This window comes from Dicentrarchus labrax, unplaced genomic scaffold (assembly GCF_905237075.1).
Source record: "Dicentrarchus labrax unplaced genomic scaffold, dlabrax2021, whole genome shotgun sequence".
In the NCBI taxonomy this organism is placed as follows: domain Eukaryota; kingdom Metazoa; phylum Chordata; class Actinopteri; family Moronidae; genus Dicentrarchus; species Dicentrarchus labrax.
This window is the reverse complement of record NW_026136721.1, coordinates 30,616,739-30,625,649: the sequence shown is the minus strand read 5'-3', so window position 1 is coordinate 30,625,649 and position 8,911 is coordinate 30,616,739.

Genomic DNA, 8,911 nt, shown 5'->3' with positions numbered 1-8,911 from the left:
GGTGAAGACAACAATTCCCATTCCCATATTGTGGCTTAGGAGGTAGACTGGTTCATCCACAAATCACAAGGTTGGTGGTTTGATCCCCGGCTCCTCCTGCTGCATGTCACACTGTCCTTGAGAAAGATCTATCTATCTATCTATCTATCTAGGTATACTTAAGAGAGGAGTTGTCCACCACTCCAATAATATTGTTAAAAAAGGATCAAAACTGATGAGCACAACTGGACATATTGTCTTTTTTAACTTTAACACCTGGTGCCTGCATTACTTGACTCTGTGATAACAAAAGTAATTTCAGTTGTAAAAAATAATTGAAATTACAGACTACAGAGGAAATTTGAACGGTACCCTTAAAAATACAGATTTCTGTACCCAACCCTTGTGTTAAGACATCAGGGTTTAGAGTTTAAATCCCTACATTTACTATGCAGAGAGCGTCCACTGAGCTGCATTATGGAAACAGGGTGTTTGGATCATAACTCTTCTTACAATAAGTCCTAAAAGTCAAACTCTCAATGTTAACCTCAAATACTAAATCACCGGAGTACCCCTTTAATAACCGGGCTAAACGGCTCCTTCCACTGCTCTGATGGTGGACTTTGTGCTGGCTTTAGTGAACGCTGACAGCTGATGTTTGATTGACACCACAGTCTCTGTCAGTCAGCTCAGTCTGAGCAACAAAGGCAACATGGCCTCCCTGGTAGAACACTATAAATCTCAAATAAGCACACAGTGGAGAGATGTCATGCGTGACTGATGACAACTAGTCCCTGCCTCACCTCCTCTCTTTCTCTCTCTCTCTCTCTCTCTCTCTCACACACACATAAATAGTTCTGCCAGGCTATGCTTATGCTAATAGCTGTATGCTAATCAGGGTACTTCCAGGTGCAGAAATAGACGCAGAACATTTAGAGTAAATTTAGCTTTAATAACCTGGCTAATCACACCATTAATGTTACATCCACTCTGACGCACACATACACAGTGTGTAGCATTGTTGTTATTCTAATAAAGGGTTTTCACCTGACTTGCTTGCTGAGGGACTCTGGGAGGCAGGAACAAGGAGTTGGTCAAACTCTTCTCTGTGTGCATCTCCAGCTACCCTCTCTATGTTTGAGAGTGTGTAAATGTGAGAGCCGCAGCTCTTAGACTTCACGCCGTTTTGTTGTGTTTGTTTTATTTTGTCTCTTCTATAAATGATGAAGCTCCAGGCAGGAGAGAGCGAGAGGCACTCAGCCCTCCCCTGGGGGAAATGTGCTCGCTGCTGGGCATCGTCCCCTCGGCATCACCCACTTCCCCCCAACCATAACGACCCACGACAGACAAAGAGGACATCCTGTGTATGTGTGTGACTAAAATGGATGATATTTATAAAACTGTTGTCCAATGTTCAAAGGGTTCAGTGCATTCTTTGTTTTTGTTGTTTTTGGTGTATTTGTTATTAAAAGTATTGACTCTGACATCCATTAAAAAGTAATATATTAGTCATTACTCAGTGTAAAAGATGGCATTCATTTTAAATCTTGTGGCTTTACTCATTAGTTCCTGGAAACATTAATTTGTTAGAGCTCTGACTATAAATTACCAGCAGATTCATCTCCTTAAAGACTGTTTACAGCATTACCGACCTTGTGAGTGATCAGCGTGACCATCAACAATAATGTTTTGTGTTCCATCAACTGCTTGAAGAGTAAAGTCAAAGGTATGAGAATAATTTGCAGCCCAGACGACGTAAATCTTTCTGTCACTTTTCATCTAAGTTTAATAAGTTCTCATCTAAGAGAAGATGAGGGCAAAAAACTTAAAGTTCAGTTCATTTGGCATTAAATCACAAGTACAAGAAATATTTTTTCTTTGTGGTTCTTGATGTAAAGACAGGGCACGAACTACAGGGCAGCCAGAGGAGACTCTCAAACATCACAAACATGATTTGTGAAAAAAAGCTATTTTTGCCATACATTTCTATTTTTCTATATCTTCATCTTCAGGGATTATGCCTAAAACCTGGGCTACTATTGATTTATGATTTGTGCATGAGGGTAAGTCATCACTAATTCACTTTAATAAAGATGCTGCTACTATTTCTATCACCATTGAAACAATATCATTAACTCCAGATCAGAAAATATACATGAAACAAACTTATCTAGCCCCAATCAGTCTGCATGGCCTGCAGTAGAAAAAGTGAGCTCCCCCAAAAAGCCATGGTAAAGTTTGCACACTTTGTAAAGATATAGACATCATACAACCAACAAAACAACACAATAAAAAAAACATATTATCATCAATAAAATACTCCTGTTAGACCTAAAAAAACCAATAATAATACAATAATAATCACACTTCAAACCTATGAAAATTGTGATGGCTACTTATTATTAATTGGCAAAGATTATTTATTCCTGGCACCACATTAAATAAAGGAACCAGTACTTTGTGGGTGTCTTGCCTCTGCAATACTCCTTTAGTCCACCAGAGGGCTGTGGTGGCGCTGCAGAGCGCGAAACAACAACAGTGGCTGCAGTTACTTAATTACGCAGAGTTAAATGTACTAACACAAGATTTAAAAAATTAGTTCAAGGGTTCTAGCTAACATAGCTAACTCAATGTATCTGACACTAAAAGTGAGAATTAACTGGATGTTTTTTGTTTTTGTTTTACAACTTACTAAAAAACTATTGGAGAAGAACTTGAGTTGAATTAACTAAAGCAAAAATTGAAGGAATTAAATGAAATGCTGTTCATGTTGTTGTGTTGTTCGCTAGTAGTTTTACACCGGCACAGGCTCGAGGAGTAATGGATTACAAGTAATGGAGTTACGTAATCAGGATACATAAAAAGGTAACTGTAATCCATTAGAGCTAAAAAAAAAAGATCGTAATCAGATTTACATTTAATAAAAATTTTAAAATACAACATATCACAAGTGCAAGTTATGCCTTCCTGCTGTGCAAATGGTCTGAATTTGCTTCATTAAAAGCAAGTTTTAAAAAAAAAAAAGATACACCCAGAAGACACATTTTAATGATAAAAATCTTGGTTTCCATTTTCTTTTTTTTTCAAGTTACATTGCTCTGTCGTTTTATAGAATACATCATCTTATTGATGTTGAGATAATCCAGAAGTAACAGAAAGTAATCAGTCAATATTGTGATACTTGGAGTACGTTACTGACAACAAGTACTTAGTATTATACTGGAATACATTTTTAAAGTAACCGTCCCAACCCTGAATGTGCAGCAGCTTAGACTATTGAATGTATAGTAATTTATAAGGTACTGTAAATTCATTAATTTGGTTGGTTTGATTTGATGATCCAAATGTTGCAGGTTAATTGTTTTGTGTGTGCACCTGATGATTTGTGATAGAAAGAGACGAGCAGAGGACACATAATGGTTGTGCAGAGGAGCGTCTCACCAGTCACAAGGACCGATTCCCTCCACTTTTCTTCATCACATCGTACAGATAAGTGCTCAGTCATCACCACACTCCATTTAAAGGAAATAAAAACACACGATCCAGGAACATTGGTTTTATATTTTCTCAGAACTATATAAATATTTCTCGTTTTGATTTTCGCTGATTTTTTCTTCAACCTGAGTTGTTTGAAGGGTTTCCAGACTCTACCTCAAACTATTTGGACTTTTGACTATTTTGAGGATTTGTAGGGAAACTGCACCTCACATGTGTTTTCTGAAAGTTAGAAAATTAAATTGAGTTAGCAATTTGTTTAAGTACTCGTCAGTGTCAAACATGTTTTTCAGTTGCATAAACTGACCTTTCAGCCCTGTTGACTGGAGCCATAAATTATCTAGTTGTAACCACATAGATGTTTAAAAATTGAGTCATCTATGCAGTTGAAGTGAATCCTGCTGCTTTTTTAGGGCATCACATGGACAGAAAAGCCTGTAAATCCACAATATAGGAAGAGTCCTTGAACCAACTTCTTTCTTAAAAGGAAACTTACCACTCGGCCTGATTCCTGGTTCCGTACTTTGGATATGGGTTAACGCTTGAATTCCTCCAACTCTGGCAAATAAAACAACAACAAGAGGTCAGACATTGACTTTATTTCTCTGTGTAGAGCAGTGTTTCTTAAATTAGGGTACGCATATCCCCAGGGGTACTTTGGGGTACTGCGACATTTAAAAAATATCAGTCATGCATAATTCCTAAAATAATTATTCTGTAAATTTAAAAAAAATTTAAATGTAAATTCTATAAACCACTTTTGTTATTCAGTATTTGTATTTTAAATGCAGTGATTAACTGTTGTAAGCTGTCACCTTCTGTTAAACCTCTGGAAAAGACTTTAATCGCTACAGTGAGGATGAGAAAGATCTTCAGTGAAGCACAAGTTTCTCACTAAATTCACAAAAAGATGCAGTTCAGTGCAACCGCAGTGCCGTCTCAGTGTTATTGGATGAAAAAATAATTGGTTTTCCATGGGTAATGGATTCTAAACATTTGAAATGAAGCGTTTAAGTGTTTTTCCTAATAGATCAGACACTAATGGTGCAGCCTCATTATATAGGAAACGTCTGAGAAGCACTGGTGGACAGCACAGAGGTGGTATTGCTGTGTCTCTATCCGATGTTCTGATTGTGAAAGAGTCAGCAGTGCAGGAGCTGTCCATGGTGTTTGAAGAGTTTCATGCTGACTGTAATGTCTGCTGCTGGTGGGAAGTACTCAGCCTGTGTCAGATCTTTCTTACTTAATCACTGAGACATTATTTGCGCCTGTCTGCCGGGATATACAAACGGTGGGAAGCTTTATTCTCGCTGAGACTCAGATGTTAGATGAAACATGTTTCCCTGACAGACAACGTTCCTGTTTGTGTATCGACCTGACCGCGGTCCGTGCTGATCTGTTCTGTTCCTGTGACAGCTTACTTTTGCCATAGTACAATTTTAGAATCAGTCAATCTGTTGTTCTGTGCTATGGTTTTTGAGCAGTTGCCTGGTCTAGTTAATTTTTTTCTTGGCAACAAATGAAAAGGTTTGTAAAACTTTCTGACCCCTATCAATCCTCTCCCTGTCCTTTGGTCCTTGCCCAGGGAGGCTGTATATCAGGCGCCGGAGCAGGTTGGCCGTTAATCACAGGGTCGGTGATTAAATCCCTACATCCTCCTGTCCACATGTCAAATAATCTTTGACTAAGATACTGAAACTGAAATTCCTCTTAATGCACGGGTATAGGAAAACTGCCAAAGCCTTGGACATGCTGCCCACGTGAGCAGTCCTTGATGGCTGCCTTGCTGCTGCTGCTTGCACGCCTATGGTGTCCACACAAAGAGTGTTTCTGCTGCTGTACTGCTGCTGCCAACCCTATCGTTCTACATTGAATTTGCCTAATACGATTCACTAAAAGCCTTGTTAACGGAAAGGTTTTTAGGTTTTATTCTGAAACAGACACAGGAGGTTATCAGACATTGAAACAGTAGTGAAAGGTGTGTATGTTGCAGATATATTGTCGATATGACTATGAACTGTCTGTTTGGAAGCGCACACGGCTCGGGGGGAATAACCTCTGTTAACGTGGACGCCGAAATAAAAAGCAAGACAACACACACTCGCTGCAGACGCGGGCGCCGTGTCCAGGCTGTAAGAGTCAGTCTACACCCACGCTAGCTGCTCTGTAAGACTTTAGGCTTTTAGCTTTGAGTTAAATTGTAACATCAGCATGCTGGTGTTCAGCAGGTAAAAGGTTTACCATGTCACCATCTTTTTTTAGTGTGTTTGCATGCTAACAACTGCTTACTAGCACTACACACAAAGTAAAGCTCAGGCTGATGGGGAATGTCATTGCTTTTCAGTCATAAAACAAAGACTTATTTTAGGCCTTTTGCAACACACACATCAGCCTGTATACACACACAAACACACAAACACACCGAACCCGACCAGAGTCCGAGAAAGTAGTAAAAGAGCCAGACCTGAACCTGACACAGTTATTGTAAGCTAAAGCAATGAGTTTGTTGTCACGCAGTTGTTGTTACCATGGTTACAGCTTGCCTGATTACACATTTGTGGGCAGTGCAGCTTATAAATGACCATCAGAAGGAATTGTTTTATGCATTACAAACTTACCCATTGACAAATTTGGTCCTCCATCCTTAGCAAGGCTACATGAATATTTACCTCAAATAGCCTATGTGAATGAATAACAAACCCCAGCTCAGAACTGGAATTAGTCCAACACAGACAGTAGGTCCATCATTTATTTATTTATTTTTTACACTTTATTTTCACCCAAAAAGAATTTCAAGTAGGCTCGTCCAGACGACGTGACCAAACCCGACCCGAACCTACTATATACTACTAACTATAATCTTAACACTGTTATTACTGTTATATGCCGTATTCATTACTCCAGACATGGATACATATCACTATCTCTCCTGCAGACATCCAAACATGCACACACACACACACACACACACACACACACACACACACACACACACACACACACACACACACCCTTCTTAATCTAATCTAAACTCTATTCCTGGTCTGGTATCATATCATCACATGCATCATTGTAACTGCTTTATATTATTGTCTGTATGTCTATCCCTTATGTCTATCTTATTTATCTTCTATGTCACTTTTTTTTATGTCGCGCTATAAAACAAAACAAAAATCATTTTAACCTGGAGGAATTATTCTCCATGAACGTGTACACCCAATGTCTTAGCAATCAATCCAATAATTGTTGAGACACTTCAAAAAACGTCAGCCTCTTAAAGGCGCTACTCCTTTTCCTCTCCTTTCAGCTACTCAGGCCCTGTTCGCAAGTCAGTTGGCTCAAGAGCTAGAGGCCACTCTCCACATCCCAATGGGATACAAGGAAAGTGCAGATTTCTGCCTGGCTTTCTTGGTATGTAAGTATAATGTGACCTAACATTCAGGGCATAGGCATCTAAATCCTTTCCAAGACATGCAGTGTTTTGTTTGCTATCTCTGTGTGGTCAGCTGTGGTGTGAGCCACTGTCGAGGAATACAAATCCAATGACTGGATGGAAGAATGGTACTTGATTTAATGCCATATATCAACAAAAAGGAACTGTTATTTAAGTAACTGCACTGTGGCAGTAGAGACCATGTAGGTCTCACTGAATACATTTTCCCAGGGTATGGCTGAAGGCGTAAAGACGCTGCTGACATGTGAGTTATAAGACCACCTAGAGGACTTGATTATGGCCGATGCAAATCAGGGACCTCTTCAGCAATCAGGAGAGGTGACATGGCTGACCACCCTTCCACTTCTTCACCTGATTGACATCAGTGCCATGGACAATCCTACATTTTACCTCTAATTTTAGTGATTGAATTCCGCTTCCATTGACTGCAACCATGCAGGGTTTTACATTAACGTGGCCTTTGTCTCCGCCGTTTCTACAGTAGCCCAGAACAGACAGACCAATCACTGGCTCTTGATAAGTTCAACACACTTCTTTTTTGATACTTCCATAATAATACACAAATGTAAAAACCTGTCACTTATAAATTAAGGTTTATCCCTCTAGTAAGTTGCAATGTTACAATCTTAAATTCAATCAATCCCTGAGAACTGTGTGTGTGTGTGACTTTGCAATTTTATCCAACCACCACAACCTTTTTGCCAATTCGATCAATCATTGTAGTTTCCCGCTGGTTTCACCTATGATAGCTGTCCCCCGGGGAAAACGTTGAGTCATACATCACCAAACTACTATTGTTTTCTCACTGGAACATGTTTTTAATGCATTATACCAACAAAAAGAGGCTTTTCTAAGAAATTGTTGCGTTTTTTTCTTTTAAAATCTCCTTTAAAATCATTTTACCAACAATTCCAAAAAATAGAATTAAGGGTTTATCAAGAACATTAGCTGGTGAATGTGTGCTGTTACCTAACTGCTTAGCTACTACTTCAACTTTTCTTGTGTCCCTAACTCACTTTACCATTCCCTTTTTGTCCTCCACAACTATTTCTGTGTTCAGTAATGAGGTATATACAAGGCCAAGTCAAGGTATCCTCTAACAATGGCTGTCTGTTCTTTTTGAACCGTCTTCAAACATAATTCTAAGGACCCGCGCTCACCGGATGATTCAGGACGCACTGAGGTCATTATGGAGCTTTGCCACCTTCCTGCTCCTGCACTCGCCAGTGCTTCAGTGTGAGCGCTCAAACAAGCAAAACTGTCACTCAGGCCGAAATCAGGACATAACTTTGCTGCGTAATGTGAGATGTCCTTTGATGAAACAGCAGTCCGTCAGTGCTGGTTCTAACAGACGCTAGACAGCCAATTTGATTCGAGTATTTTCTTTCTCTCTCTTCTTTACACGGTAGGAAATCATTTCAAACACAACCGTAAAACATTATCCCTTCCCTAAGTAAAACAAACTGAAAAATGTAACTGTAACAACCACAGCTTTTCTTCTGGTTTACAGTCAGTACATTTCTTCTGTCTCTTTACATCTGTGCTGTCAGTCACTCTCACGCAATATTTGCCTCTTATATTCTCATCTTCCACGCTCTATACGGCTTTGGTGTCTAACAATATCCACAATGCAGTGTCCCACAAAGGCTCACTGCCCACGGCAATGGGCAGAGCCAGCTGAACTCTGGAGGCCTCATCTGTGTGTGTGTGTGTGTGTCAGGGAGAGTGAGAGGATGCATTTCTATCTTCTGCCAGTGCATTGCTCTTATCAAGAGTTGTTCAACTGCACATACTCTCTCTCTTTCTCTCTCTCACACACACACAGACACACACACACACAGACAGACACAGACACAAAGACTGACGTACAGCACACACAGACAGCCATGCATGAAACATAGTTTGCATTAAATACTTGATGAGGTGTGTGAGGCTGTCAGGCGTCGTTCTGCAGCTCGGTGAGAGTAGTTGTCGCATCTAATG